The sequence below is a fragment of the Acomys minous genome (assembly GCF_964271855.1).
Source record: "Acomys minous genome assembly, chromosome: 3".
NCBI lineage: Eukaryota > Metazoa > Chordata > Mammalia > Rodentia > Muridae > Acomys > Acomys minous.
The window spans coordinates 86,887,089-86,902,828 of NC_140485.1; positions in this window are offsets into that span (position 1 = coordinate 86,887,089).

Genomic DNA, 15,740 nt, shown 5'->3' on the forward strand with positions numbered 1-15,740 from the left:
ATGACTCTCCTTTATGAAGCCTACACTAACAGCCACAGATTGGCTTAATTATGTCATAACAGCCATGAATTCAAGTGGATGGGCATTCTGGAAGTTTGGACTACATTTTGAGAGAGCTATAACTCAGTCTATAATACTGAAAAGAGAACTTGATTGGCCTAGTTTAGTTCCAAGCCATAGAAATAAAAATGCAGAGGTAAAAGAAACCTATATAAAGAAGAAAAGAAGTAGGTATTTAAAAATCTTAATAGGTGCTTGTTCCTTTAGGAGAGTCTCAAAGGCAGGCCTTTCTTTCTTTCTTTCTTTTTTCTTTCTTTCTTTCTTTCTTTCTTTTGTAAAAGAAAATATTCTTTGTCATCAGCAAGTATAATGTGTAATAGCATGTGCTTGCTTCTAAACTTTTACAATTTATTTTTGAGAATTTCATACATGTATGCAATGGAATATAATCATACCTAACCCATTTTCTCCCTTCCACTCTTCTCAAATTCTCTTCAGCATGCCCCCTCCCAAATTTATGTCTTTAAAAAAAATAACCCACTATAAAGGCATGGGTACAAGGTCATTCACTGCAGCAAGGAAACCCACTAGTGGTCATATCCTCAAAAAAATCATTTTCCTTCTTACACCAACTGTCCACTACCAAAAAGCATGTCAGTAATGGGCAAGCCTGGAAATGACCCAATCCATCTATCTTGGGATTGCTTGCATACTTCAGATAGGTACAGGTAAAGACTTTCTGAACAAGACATGTATATATTTTGGCCACCTGATATAAAACAGGTTTTGTGTAGGTCAAAGCTGCTGTGAGGTCATGCTGGTAATAGCCATGTTACATCCAGAAGGCAGCATTTCACAGCATGCATCTCCAATTTATACTCTTACATTCCTTCCAGCTCATTTTCTAAGATGTTCCCTGAGCCTTGAGTGAGAATGGGGTGAAGTAAATATAGATATCCCTGTAGGGGTGAACTCTGGATTTCTTACACTCAGCACTGTGAACAATTGTGCATCTCTTCAATGACTCCTATCATCTGCATAAAAAAGCTTCTCTGACTAGGTCTCTAGATATACATGTAACATTTAGAATGTGACTTGACACTGTGGTCATTTAGCAAATAACAAGAAGAGGGGAAACTGCCACAAGGGAAAGTTTGCTGAATACTTCACAGGCACAGGTAAAGACTTTTGGAATCAGACTCCGGAAGCACAGCAAATAAGGACAATAATCAACAAAGGGGATCTCATGAAATGAAAAGCTTCGGTATTACAAAGGAAACCATGACATGAATGAAAAAACAGTTCACTGCATGGAGAGAGCCTTTGCCAGCTATTCATCTGAAAGATTGGTGTCTACAATATAGAAACAACAACAAAAACTTAAACATTAATAAAACAAACAATGCAATTAAAAATGGGCAATATAAATGAATAGAACCTTCTCAAAAGAAGTCCAAATGGCTAGGAAACACGTAAAATGAATGTGCTGTGTTCTCACCTGATTATAATGTCTCAGGCTTGCTTATACCAGCATCCCCACAAACATGAGTGTTCAATGACAGTGGCTTCAAAGTCACTAAATGACAAAATTTGTTTAGATCACTTATATTGTATGGAACCACTATCACATGTGTCATTAGCCACAATGGCATTATTTAGAACATGAATGTATCTGTTGCCATTTGTATGTCTTTTGTTGAGAAATGTCAACTTAGGACTTGTGTTAATGTGCTTTCCATTATAATAACAAATACCTTAGGCAATTAACCTAAGAGAAGAAAGGTTCTTTCTGGCTCATGGTTTCGGAAACTGCAATCATGAGTGCGCTGATGGTTGCAGACCTGTAGTAAGGCAGTGTGTCATAGGCAAGTAGGAAAACCAAGAGTCACCTCAATCAGGTTGTGAAACAGGAAGATAGAGACTAGTGTCTCTGAATTCATCCCAAAGTCATGAGCCAATGACTAACAACTTCTCTCATTCTTAAGGTTCCACCAGCTGCTCAAAGTGACAAATGTAATGGACCAAGTTTTTCCACAATGGCGTTTGAGGGACATTCATACAAATGACAGCAGATCCTATTGTTTCCTATTGAGCTGTTGTCTTCTTTATGTCTTTTAGATACCAGTCACCAGATGCATTGTTTCCACATACATTGTCACATTCTTTGGGATGTCTCTTCACTCTATTAGTTGTTTCAGAAGCTTTCTATCCTGATTTAATCTTGTACATACTTTGTATGAACTATATTAGGCATTTCTATTTTTATTTTTAATTTATTCATTCTACATTCCAATTGTAGCCCCCTCCCTTGTCTCCTCCTGATCTGCAGGGGGAAGTGATCAATGAGTGGGCACCAGAGTCCTTGTCAGAAGCAGCCCCCCCCCATATTATGTGATCCATAAAGAGACTGTGCTGCCTACCTACTACATCTGAGCAGGGGTTCTAGGTACTCATCGTGCATGGTACTTGGTTGGTGTATCAGACTCTGAAGGTCCCCTTGGATCCAGATTTTTTGGCTCCATTGGTGGTCTTATGGAGTTCCTGTCCCCACCAGGTCCTTCTATCCCCTAACTCTTCCATAAGCCTCCCTGTGCTCCACTGCAAAGTTTGTTTGTTCCTCAGCAGCTACTTTGATCCCCTGCTTGGTGGAGTCTTTCATAAAAACTCTGTGGTAGGCTCCTGTCCTGTTCTTTCTCTTCAACCATTTCTGGTGTCTATTCTATTTGTCTTTCTGAATGAGAAAGCATCCTCCCTAGAGTCCTCCTTGTTATTTAGCTTATTTAGGTTTGTATATTATAGTGTGGTTATCCTTTATTTTGTGGCTAATATCTGCTTATAAGTGAGTACATACCACATGTATCTTTCTGGGCCTGGGTTACTTAACTCAGGATGATCTTTCTAGTTCAATCCATTAGCACTGGAACCATGGCTCAGTGCTAAAGATCCAGTTACCATTTTTCTTTTGTAAGAAATGTTTGGAACTTTACTTACTCCTTAACTTTGATGGTTAAAAGTATATTATCAATCCCATTTGTTCAGCCTCTTATACTTTTAAGAAAGGAATTAATCTTTAAAATTTCTGTATGCGTTTGCATGTGGTCATGTGCACTTGGATCCCCTATATCTGAGTTACAGATAATTGTGAGCCACCTGTTATGAGTTCTAAGAGCTAAACTTGGGTCTTCTGGAGAAGCAGTAATTCCTTTTAACTAGTGAGCCATCTCTCTAGCCCCAGGTTGAATCTTTAAAAAAAATTTTTTTTAAATTTTTATTTTCTGCATGTTTGTCTGTGCATCATGCTTATTCAGTGTCTTTTGGGGCCAGAAGAGGGCATCAGAGCCTCTAAAATTGGAAGTATAGATAGCTATGAGCTGCCATATATGTGCTGGGAACCAAACATGTGTCCATTGCAAGAGCAACACATGTTTTTAATTTTTGGGGCCACCTTTCTAGACCCTGGTGCAGTCTATGACACTTGGAATCATGGTGGATAGTAGTTTTAAGTCTTAATCCATTTCAGTTAATGTTTTTGCTTGTTTGTTTGTTTTCCTTGGGAAGGTCTAATTACATTCTCTTTTTTTTTGTGAGGTTACACAATTTTCTTGTCTTCTCTTTTTATTCCTTTCTTCTTCCCTTGTGTTTTTGAGACATGATCTCATGTATGCTAGTAGGGGGAGGGGCTCTCTACAAACACTATGGCAAACAGAGTGATGATCTTCAAGAGACAAGAAGGCAATTTGGTTCAACATGACTCAATAGCTGGTGTTGGTTCAAACTTAGTCTGCTCTGAGTAGTTTATTTTAGGCATATTTAAGTATAGCACAATTTGGTGAAATTTTTCCTAGTGATAGGTAACTGAATCCTGTGTACACAACAAAGCTTAAGACATGACTTATTTTGAAACTTATTACTTTGAAACTCTTTGTAAAGTACATACAACATTTCTATAAGCAGAATTCTATAGATTAACAAGAAAAAAGAAGCTCAAAAGAAGAGTGTGGGAGATGATCTGGTAACTGAGAAAATAAGCTCACTGATGAGAGTCTGAGGGAGTATCTAGTATGGCCCCAGCCACACTGATAGCTCAAAGGCCATCAGGTTATTACCCAAGTCCACTCCCAGCCTCTGTGCAGAAAACAGGTTACATACCTTTGAAGAATCAATCATGTGTGTTTAACATTCCTGAGTTTTCTAGTGTTTATCTGGGAGCACAAGGACCTCTGTGTCTTCTACAGTGTATCAGGCTGCTTGCAACTTGATACATATTGAAGTATGACATTGAACTAAGCTCCAAGTGTTGGGATTACAGGTATTTGCCTTACACCTGTCTAGGGCATCTAGTCTTCTCAAAACCATTCATTGAAGAGCTTGTCCTTTATCCTATGTATATTCTTAGCACTTTTGTCAAAATCAATTGATCACAAATGTGCAAATTTGTTTCTAGGCTTTATCCTATTAGTCTATTTATCTACATTTATATTGGCATCCCAATATTTGATTACAGAAACTTTGTAGAATATTCTAAAATCAGTTAGATGTCTTTACTTCTATTCATTTTGTTGATTATGGCTTTAGTCCCAATTTGCTATTCCAAAATTATCTGTGATCATCATAGAAATCCCTCAACACCCAGGGCAAAATGTCAGGAATATGGGCATCACCGTGTACAAACTAACACTGGTCAATTTGCTGATAATACCCTCCTGAAAGGATCTATCAGATGTCTTTGTTTCAGCAGTAGCCTTAATTTTTAAGGACCCTTTACTTGGTCACTTTAACTTTCACTAGTCCTTTAATTTCAATATTTGCCTGGACAGTTGTCACTAACATCAATCAGTTCCTGCTGTCTAGTACAAAAGCTCAGCTTCTGCCTTTACATTTTTGCAGGTGATCCGTGGGATTATAATTCAATAAACCATCTTCACATTTGTGCAGGAAAGTGTTTGCAGTCAGCTCTGAGTTCTTGCCTCACTGATATTGTGAGCCATGGCTGCTAAGTTTCATACTTCATAGTGGCTGTTCTGTGCTGCTAGTTAATTGGAGACAAACACATTCTAGTTTTGGCTATTGTTTTAATATGGTAAAAAAACTATATTAAATTTATAATCTTAACTTTTTTATGTGTTTTGTCCAATTCTGTTAACTATATGCATTTTGTGTATGCAACAGGCTTCTAGGACATTATTTTATTTTCCAAACGGAAATCTTGTCCCCATTAAACAGTGTATGACTCCTCATGCCTTTCTTCATGCAACCCCAGAAATAATAATCTTTTTACTTTTTAGTTTGACTCATAAGTGAATTATGTAGTAACTGTATTTTTTACTAACTTTTTAAATTTCACACACTGTCCTCAAAATTCATTCAATAATAACATAGTTTTTAAAACTTATATTTGCATGTGCCATATTTGTATGGTATATTGTGTACATATATGTGTGCTCATATTTGTGTACTAAAGGCAGAAATCATAGTGCAAAGTTGACTGTCTTTGGAAAAGAAAATTGGGAGTGGTAGGCAAAAAGACTTACCTTATATCCTAAATTATTCTGTGTCTTTTTAAATATTTGTTTCTGTATCTAACAAAAATTAAAAAAATTAATTTAGAAAGAATGCTAGATAATTTTATATATCTTCAGAATATCTGCCTTATTGTAGTTCCATATCCATTCATTTAAAATATCTTCAGATTACTCTATTGTATGATAATGACAGAAGGCTTATTACCATTAAAAATGAGTGTAAGATTCATCTGCTCAATTAGGCTAGGGAATTTGTGGACATTTGTTCTCACTGTCCAACCTATGAGTCTTAATTTAAATTTTCTGTCTAAATTATCCTGGACTGTTACCATAGATACAGTCACAGAAGTTTTTAGAAAATCACATTTAATAGTTATTTATGAAGTACAGGCTACACAAGTTAGAAGAACAGGTGAGTGACTGGTATGCCAGAAGAATGTACTCACTCCCTAGACTCAGTTCTCAAAAACACATTCTACCCCCTTTTCACCTCACTGATCATCCTGGCCCCAAGGCCCTGTCCCCAATTCCAGAAAACTCACATCAATCAGAAGAAAAGATGCAAGCTGTTCCAGTCAGAAGAACAGAGACCACCTGCTGGACCAAAGGCTAAGCTAGATATCAAAAGTACAGCCCACAGCCTTGCCTGAGGCTCCTTGTTTGGATCAGAGGTCACACGAGCTACCAGATTTCCATATCAAAAAGAACAGAAGACCAAAGAGGAAACAGAAACTAAGGAACAAAATATCTATTCTACAAAGGCAAACCCAGATATCACCTAGACCTATAATCATCCCAAGCTCACATTCCCAAACAGCAGTGTAAGAACACAATAACAACAGTGAGGGTAATACAAGACCACCAATATCCAGCTACTCTACTGCAGCAAGACCTAAAGCATAAGAAAACACTATTAAAACAAAGTTTATGTAGATGATAGAAGTCCTTAAAGAGGAAATGAATGAATCCCTTAAAGAAATCAAAGGAAAGACAAAAAATTGGAGAAAAATCATTTATTCTTTTAAAGAAAGCCAAGGGAAAAAAACATGTGAAGGAAACTGTTCCAGACCCAAAAGTAGAAATAAAGAAATAAAGAAAACAATAAAGAAAATACAAATGGAGAAAATACTGGAAATGGAAAATCTAGATAAATGAACAGAAATTATGGACACATGAATCACCAACATGATATACAAGATGGAAGAAAGAATCCCAGGTGTTGAATATACAACAGAAGAAACAGATTCATTGGGCAAAAAAAGTTAAATCTAAAAAAATTTCTAACATGAAACATCTAGAAAATTGAGACACTATGAAAAGGCCAAACCTAAGAATCATAAAAATCAAAGAGGGAGAAGAATGCCAGCTCAAAAACCCAGAAAACATATTAAAAATATAATAGTACCAAATTTTTCTCAACCTGAAGAACATGACTATAAAGGTACAAGAAGTATACATCAAATAGATTGGACGAAAAAAGAAAGTCCATGCCACATAATCATCAAAACACTAATCATACAGAACAAAAAAAGTGTTTCATCCTGTTGTGTCTTCAATGGGTACCTGTGGAGGGGGCAGACAAGTGGGGGGAAAGGAGACACAAAGAAATGAGGGCAAGTCTGGGTTCTGATCAAGCCCCGCTTATTGAAAATTTTCACAGAGTTTTTATAGGCACAGAGGCATGGTTATTTGCATAAGCAAGGGTTGCTATGGATACCTAACTCAGGAATGCTCCAGCAGGTGTCTACCTTTATAGCTGCTATATTTGCAGAAGAGAGAAATTCCAGAGAGAAAGGGAAGTTGTGAAAGATCTGGTTATCAGGAAAAAGTTCCCGGAACTGCTGCTCACAGGCAACTGGCCTTTAATCTAATTTTACCAACAGTCTTACTGGAAAAGCTAGTATATAGCCAGAAAGGAGTAGATCTTACTATGAGCTCGGTGGGGGGGGGGGGGGGTTAGAATGACCATCCCCCACAGTAAACCACAACAGGTGTCTAACTGCCGAACTACTACCGGATTGGCTGGTTTCTGGTAAACAACAGACTGTTGGAGAAATAGGAACCTAGGCTCTGACAAAATGGCTGAGCATTGGCCATATAGCCCGTCCCCTACATATCCTTCCTCTCTTTATTAAAGAGGAGGTAGATGGATCCATCATATATGGTGAGCTTTGGTACCCGGAGGGAGAAGGCTTTAATCAGAGGGGGGAAGCATTGACCTGATCCTCCTAGGGCCAGATTGGCCTACCAAGATGTCTTTTTGAGGAGGAGAGGGAGGTCCTGATCTGCTGTCTGTGGACGTCCCCAACATACAGCAAACAAAACAGTTTTTGACATCAACCTCTATGCAATCAGGTTTACTTCTCAGGGGACTCAGAGTCGGACAATCGGATCCTCCCCTTGCGGTACCTCGTCCTACACCCCTTGCAGGTGCCCATGCCTTATGGCCGGCAATATCTAAGTATATGCCATTCTCACCGTGTCAAGGAAGAGGGAATGAAAGCACATTACTGTTCAAGCTCATCATGGCCTTGGTGTGCCAAGTCAAGTCTATGATAATGCACCTGTATTGCTCGGGCATCTCGAGCATTTAGCTGCTATTTTACAAAGCCGGTAAGGCATCTAAAAGCCCAAAGTGTGACTTGTTATTCATCTGAATAACCTTAGTCCACAAGCTCCAGCCTGTGAAAATGGACCTGTATAGGTTTTGCCCATATGGCGTCCACTTGTTGTTTGACAAAGAACATGAGTTCGTTAAAGAGAAAGGGTCCTAGTGATAGGAATATTAATAAGCCAAGCAAGGGACCTAAAAGCGGGAGAAGATATGGGAGGAACCCATAATGCTCATTCCAAAGGGCTTTTCCAGGGTTTCTTGTAGCTTTTTAATCTTATCTCAAATGATCCCAGACTTGTTAGCATAGAAATAGCACTTCTCCTCCGACCTCAAGATCATCTGCAAACTCATCCATGTCAGCATCCACTTGACACACAAGCCACTCAGGCAGCCAGCGTGCAGCATCATGTTCCTGTGAGAAAACACAAACAGAGCCTCCACCCCATATTAATACAGGGTCGGGTCCATCCCACTGTCCAGTTAAAGGATCCTTCCATTTCACTCTAGCGAAGGATGACTGAGTGCCAGAATCAATCAGCTGCGGAATTTCCTTTGGCATCGAGCAGTAAAAAATTTAAAATAAAGAGAGCATGACTCAAAGCATTTTAGGTGATTGGGGGTAAAGTTCCCCCTTCTTTACTTTTTGTAAAGAAGTTTTTATGGTAGAATGAGCTCGTTCCACCATACCTTGTCCTTGAGGATTATAAGGAATACTTGTAACATGCTTTATGAAAAAAGGAGTATTTTAACTTTCCAGTTTTAGGTATATGAGTAATATCCATCTGTTAAAGTTGGTTAGGGACCAGTCCTCTGGGATTAACTCCCAGATGTGGTATAGGAAGAAACTGACATGTGGAGCATGCTTTCACAATGGCTTGAATTTGTTCTTTAGTAATCCTATATTGAAGTCTTAGACTTTGGCTATTAATATGATGTAAATTATGAGCTTTTTGAGCCTTTTTTACATTTGTAAGGCACACCAAATTTTTGGTAGCTGTATCTGCTAATGTAACCAAAGGTCCAGGAAAATCAATGTGAGCTCTTAAATGTCCAAATTAAAAAAAAAAAAAAACGGATTTTTTTTTTGAATAGCTGTCTGGATTTGAGAAAATAATCTACTACCCCATGATTGGGATTGGATTTGTCTTATAGTTTTTAGGCGAGGAACTGCTTCTGTTACATAGCCACTATCAGAATATAAATTAAATGAACAAAAGGCATAATGTTGGAAAATAGTAGCTATCGCTTGTAGCTCAGCAATTTGAATAGTCTTAGCAGTAGTAGGAATAATATATGTCTGTCCTTCTACTACGTAATTAGCTTTTTCATTAGAAGACCCTTAAGTAAAAACCAGCAAACCATCTCTCACAGGTTGAAATTGAGTTATCTTAGGAAAAATAACTGGATGTTTATTTAAAAAGTGGAGAAGCCTGTTAGAGGGAAAATGGTTGTCCATATCTCCACAAAATTGTTCACAAGCCAATGGCCAATCATCAGTGTAGCAGACAGCCAATTTTGTTGTTCCTTAGAATATGGCTGAATAGTAAAATCAGGTTCTTTACCAAAATACTTTTTTCCTTGCATTCGACCTATATGAATCAATTTTGTTATGAATTGATTGGAGATAGCCTCTTCCACTAACACCAAGGCCTTCCTAGCTTCAGCTTTAAGCTCCCAGGGTGAGTTTGGAGAGGAATCTCCTTGTAAGATTTTGAATAAGGACTGCAAATCTCCAGTTGTTAATTTCAAATAAGGTCTAAGCCAATTTATATCACCAAACAACTTTTGAAGATCATTTAAAGTCTTTAAATGATCTACTCTCATTGTGATCTTTTTGGTGTTTTATCTGAGAATGAAAAAGCTGGAATCCCAAATATGAATATGGATCAACCTTTTGGACTTTTTAAGGAGCTATTTGTAGACCAGACTGAGATAATTGGGTTTTCATAAAACCATAACACAAAAGCACTTTTTGTCAATCCTTTTCGGTAATAAGTATATCATTCATGTAATGAATGATATATAAATTGGTATATTTTTTCTAACCTTTTGTAAAGCTGTAGCTACAAATTTCTGAGATAGAGTGGGACTGTTAGCCATTCCCTGAGGCAAAACCGGCCAATGATATCTCTTCATTGGTTCTCTAGAGTTCACAGAATGCCTACTGAAAGCAAAGCTATGGCAATCTTTTGGATGCAAGGGAACAGTGAAAAAACAATCCTTGAAGTCTATAACAATTTTAAAAGTATCCTTGGGAACAGCCACAGGAGTGGGCAGTCCTGGCTGCAATGTTCCCATAAATTTTAATCTCATGTAAGTTAAAAAATTTACATCTCTGTAAGCAATTTAGTTTATCAGTAGATCATGACCTATGGAGACCAGGTTGGAACTCAAGAGTTCTGCCTGTGTTAATCCCCAAGTGTTGGGATTAAAGGTGTGCACCATCATGCCCTGTCACAGAGATCCACCTGTCTCTATCTCCCAGGTGCTGGGATTAAAGGCATGTGCCACCATGACTTGTTTAATTGTTTCATTCCAATTTTAGTAAAAAAAAAAATCTTTAAATATCTCAAACAAAAATTAATCTGGGAAACAAGAAAATTCTAAATTCTAGGTAGTTAACTACATTCCCTAGCCTAGCTTAGAAATCTATCAGCCTACTAGTTCTGTCTCTCCAACTAGCCACGTGTCTGTAGCCATCTCTGTTCTGTAGGAGTCAGGCCCACAGATAACTAGGAGCAGTGTCTGTAAAATTATCTGGCCCAAGGAAATTCTAGCCCTGGGCTTGTTTAGCTGGTTGGATCTAAACTGGAAACTCCCAGCTGTAAATGTTTGTTTTCAAGAACAAAACTAGTTTATCTCTGGTTTTTGTTTTTTTTTTGAGAATCTAAAAATTTTAGAAATATCTCAAGTAAACATTAAGCAAAGAAACAAGAAAATTATAAACACCTTGTAGCTAAGGCATTTGGAATTAACTCCATTTCCTAGACCAGTTTGGAAAACTGTTAGTCACTTACAAGCAAAAAATTATGCAAACAGGTTTTAAGTTTTAGGAAATAAACTCTATTCTTTAGACCGTACTTCTCCAACCTGTCATGTGTTCGCAGCCATGCCTGTTCTGTAAGAGTCAAGGGCCTGTTCCTGCCCTGGAGGCAATACTCTTACTGCCTCATGGGCTGTGCGTGCCATGTGGTGCTGCACTGTTTTAGAATATTGGCCAGCAAGTAAAGCTTGGCATTCTCTCAAGACATAGAAAAAATGAAACAATATTTTAAAAATTAAACAGATTTACAGACATAGACATAAACTTTGACATGACGATTATAAAGCAATACCTGAGTTCCCTGTGTCTTGAGGGACTGTTTGAATCTCTGTAAGAAAAGCTAATGCTTACTTAATGTTTGTCCCATATGTGCGTGTATGTCGCCGTGTCTTACCTTAATCGATCTGTCTCACGATTGGGAGAATCATGATGATCTACATTGATCTGTCTCACGGATGGGTATTCCGTGGCGATGCGTGTCGATCTGTCTCACAAGCAGGAAGTCTGTGGTGATCTATGTCGATCTGTCTTACGGACACGGAGTCCGTGGTGATACGTGTCGATCTGTCTCATGGTCTCACGGGCATGAAGTCTGTGGTGATTCAAGTCGATCTGTCTCACAGACATGAAGTCCATGGCAATCTGTGGTGATCACTGTGCAGGTCTTCACTCACAGAGTGGGCATTTTTCCGTGGAGAACTCTGTGGCGGGGCAGCTGCAGCTGAAGAGTAGCACTCGCCAAGACTCCGCCTATTCCACAAGACCACATTGGGTGCCAATTGACCTGGCCTGCCGGGGTTCGACTAAAGCTCGGGAGGAGAATCTTCCTGTATAGGGACACAAGACACGAAGAAATGGGGGCAAGTCTGGATTCTGATCAAGTCCCGCTTATTGAAAATTTTCACAGAGTTTTTATAGGCACAGAGGCATGGGTATTTGCATGTAAGCAAGGCTATTGTAGATACCTAACTCAGGAATGTTCTAGCAGGTGTCTACCTTTACAGCTCCTATAATTGCAGAAGAGAGAAACTCCAGAGAGAAAAGGAAGTTGTGAAAGATCTGGTTAGTCAGGAAAAAGTTCCCGGAACTGCTGCTCACAGGCAGCTGGCCTTTTGTCTGATTTTACCAGTAGTCTTACTGGAAAAACTAGTTTATAGCCAGAAAGGAGTAGCTCTTACTATGAGCTCAGGGGGAGGGGGGAGGGGGGAGGGGGGAGGGGTGTCTTAGAATGACCGCCCCTCACAATAAACCACAACAGGTGTGTAACTGCCGAACCACGACAGTGTCAACTGGTTTTTGGTAAACGACAGACTGCTGGCTGTAACCTAGGCTCTGACAAGATGGCTAACATTGGCCATATAGCCCATCCCCTACAAGAAAACATATTAAAAGCTGAAATGGAAAAAGATAAAGTCAAATCTATACCTGACTTCTCAACATAGATTTTAGCAGCTAGAAGGACCTGGACAGATGTCCTGCAGACTCTCGAAGACTTCAGATGCCAGTCCAGACTACTATACAAAGCAAAACTTTCAATTAATGTAGTTGGAAAAATCAAGATATTATACGACAAAATAAAATTCAAGCAATATCTACCCACAAATCCAGGCCTACAGAAAGTACTATAAGGAAATCTCCAAACCAAGGAGGTTAACTCCACCCATGAAAAAACAGGGAACAAATAATCTCACACCATCACCCCCCCCCAAAAAAATAAGATGGACACACACACCACACATGGCCACCACCACCACCACCACCACCGAAATATCAAGAAATAACAATCATTGATCACCAGTATCTTTCAATATCAATTGACTTAATTTCAGTAAGAAGACACAGACTAACAGAAAAAAATTCAAAAACAGAATTTGTCTTGCTACATACAAGAAAAACACCACAACATCAAAGATAGATATTACCTCATATCAAAGGGTTGAAAAACTTTTTCCAATCAAATGGAACCAAGAAGCAAGCCTCTGTATCTTTTCTAACATCTCACAAAATAGACTTCCAGCCAAAATTAATCAAAGAAATGGAGGAGAGTTTATATTCACCAAAGAAAAACTTTGCAAAGATAATGTTTCAATTCTTAACATCTATGTCCCAAGCAAAATGGTATATTTGTAAAAGAAGCATTGCTAAAGCTTAAATAACACATCAAATATCACACATTAATACTGGGAAACTTCATTACCCCTCTCTCACCAATGGACAGGTCATTCAGACAAAAACTAAACAGAGAAATAATGTAGCTAACAGATGTGATAAATGAAATGGACTTAACAGATACCTACAGAATATTTCACTCAAACTCAATAGAGTATACTTTCTTCTCAGCACCTCAAGGAACATTCTCAAAAATTCCAGATCATCCATCACAAAGCCACAGGTATTTCCTGCACATCTCTCTGTCTATCCTCGGCATTTCCTCTCACAAATCTTTGGTTCACTTCCTGTCAATCTGGTTGCTTTTTCACCTCTTGATTTAGGATTAACTTCATTTAATCCTGTTTATAGAAAGCTCTTGGATTAAAGGTGTATGCTAGGGCTGAGCCACACCACAAGTACTTGTTTATAGCAAACAGAAAGCTCTAGGATCAAAATCTGAATCATACCACAACTAATAACAGCTTTTTATACTTTACAACCTTGGGGTTTGCAATGGCATCAAATATCCTGAAACAAACAAAACAAAACAAAAAACAACAACAACAACAAAAAAACCAACAGAAACAACAGAAAGTCTACAAACTCATGAAAACTAAACAACTGATTACCAATCAATTCAGGGATCAAGGCAGAAATATAGAAATTAAAGACTTCCTAGAATTGGTTCCTTCTTCCCTTCTCATTGTGAGCAACTTATCCTCGTATCTCTCAGCTTTCCGTTTTTCTCCCTGAACAGCAAAAGCCAAAACAAAGCCGAAAAAGATCCAGAAGCCTTCTGCCATAGGACTTGTAGAAGGACCATAGCAGTCTCTTTTTTATTATTTGGGTTATCTCTTTAGGAGCTATTCCCACTGCCAAACTATAACAAAGTATGCTTTTTCAAGGGTGTGGATACACTAAATTTGTTGGGCCCCAATTTGTTACAGTTAACTTATTTGTATGGCCTAAGAAGCTAATAACTGTTACAAAATGACTGAATTGTGTATTTAAATCTGCAATCACTATGCTGTGTAGAATCTAAACTGCTACTAATCTAACAATGAAATAAAATAAACTACCCTAATCCTCATAAACTGCATATATCCCAAGCATTTGCCAATCTGATCCTCTTAGGGTGGCTTCTCTCTCCCAACTCCCAACTGCTGTCATCTCCTCCAGGCACCTCCCACCTCCCATGGAAGTCTCACCTTTCACTTCCTGTCCTTCTGCCCAGCTGATTGGCTAAACAGCACTTTATTGACAACTGCTACATCCACTCAAAGGATTCCTCCACAAACAGACATCCAGGGGAATACAGAGTCATCAGCTCATACTTCCAAAACCTGTACTCCACACAATTGAAAAATCTAAATGAATGGAGGATTTTCTCAACAAGTACCACTTACCAAAGTTAAATCAAGATCAGATAAGGAATTTAATTAGACCTATAATTCCTAAGGAAATAGAAGTAGTTATTAAAAGTCTTCCAACAACAACAAAAAGCCCAGGGCCAGATGGTTTTAGCTCAGAATTCTACTAGACTTTCAAAAAAGACATAATACCAATATTCCTCAGCTTATCCCACAAAATAGAACCAGAACAACATTTTTAAATTCATTTTATGAAGCCACAGTGATCCTGATAACCAAACCACACTAAGACTTACCAATAAAAGAGAATTACAGGCGAATTTTCCTATTCAGCATTGATTCAAAAACAATAAAACACAAAACAAATCCAAGAACATATCAAAAAGGTCCTCCACTATAATCAAGTAGGATTCATCCCAGAGATGCAGGGGTGCTTCAACATATTAAAATCTCTCAATATAATCAACCATATAAACATACTGAAAGGAAAAAAAAAAGTACAGGATCATCTCATTAGATGCTGAAAAGGCCTTTGACAAAACCTAATACCCCTTCATGATGAAAGTCTTGGAGAGATTAGGATACAAAGGATATACCTAAACATAATGAAGGCAATTTACAACAAGCTGATAGCTGACATCAAATTAAAGTGTGGAAAGAAACACAAAAATATTCTACTAAAGTCAGGAACAAGACAAGGCTATCCTCTATCTCCATATCTATTCAATATAGTGCTTGGAGTTCTAGCTAGACACAGTTAAAGTAGATCAAGGAGATACAAGTTGGAAAAGAAGAAGTCAAGTTATTACTACTTGCATTTGATACAGTAGTATACATAACCAACCTCCAAAATTCTACTAGAATATTCCTAATGCTGATAAATACCATCACTGAAACAGCTGATTACAAGATTAGCTAAAAAAAAATCAGTAGCTCTCCTATATGCAAATGACAATATGCTGAGGAAGAAATTGGGGAAACAACACCCTTCACAATAGCTGAAGATAAAAAAAAATCTTGGATTAATTCTAACCAAGCAA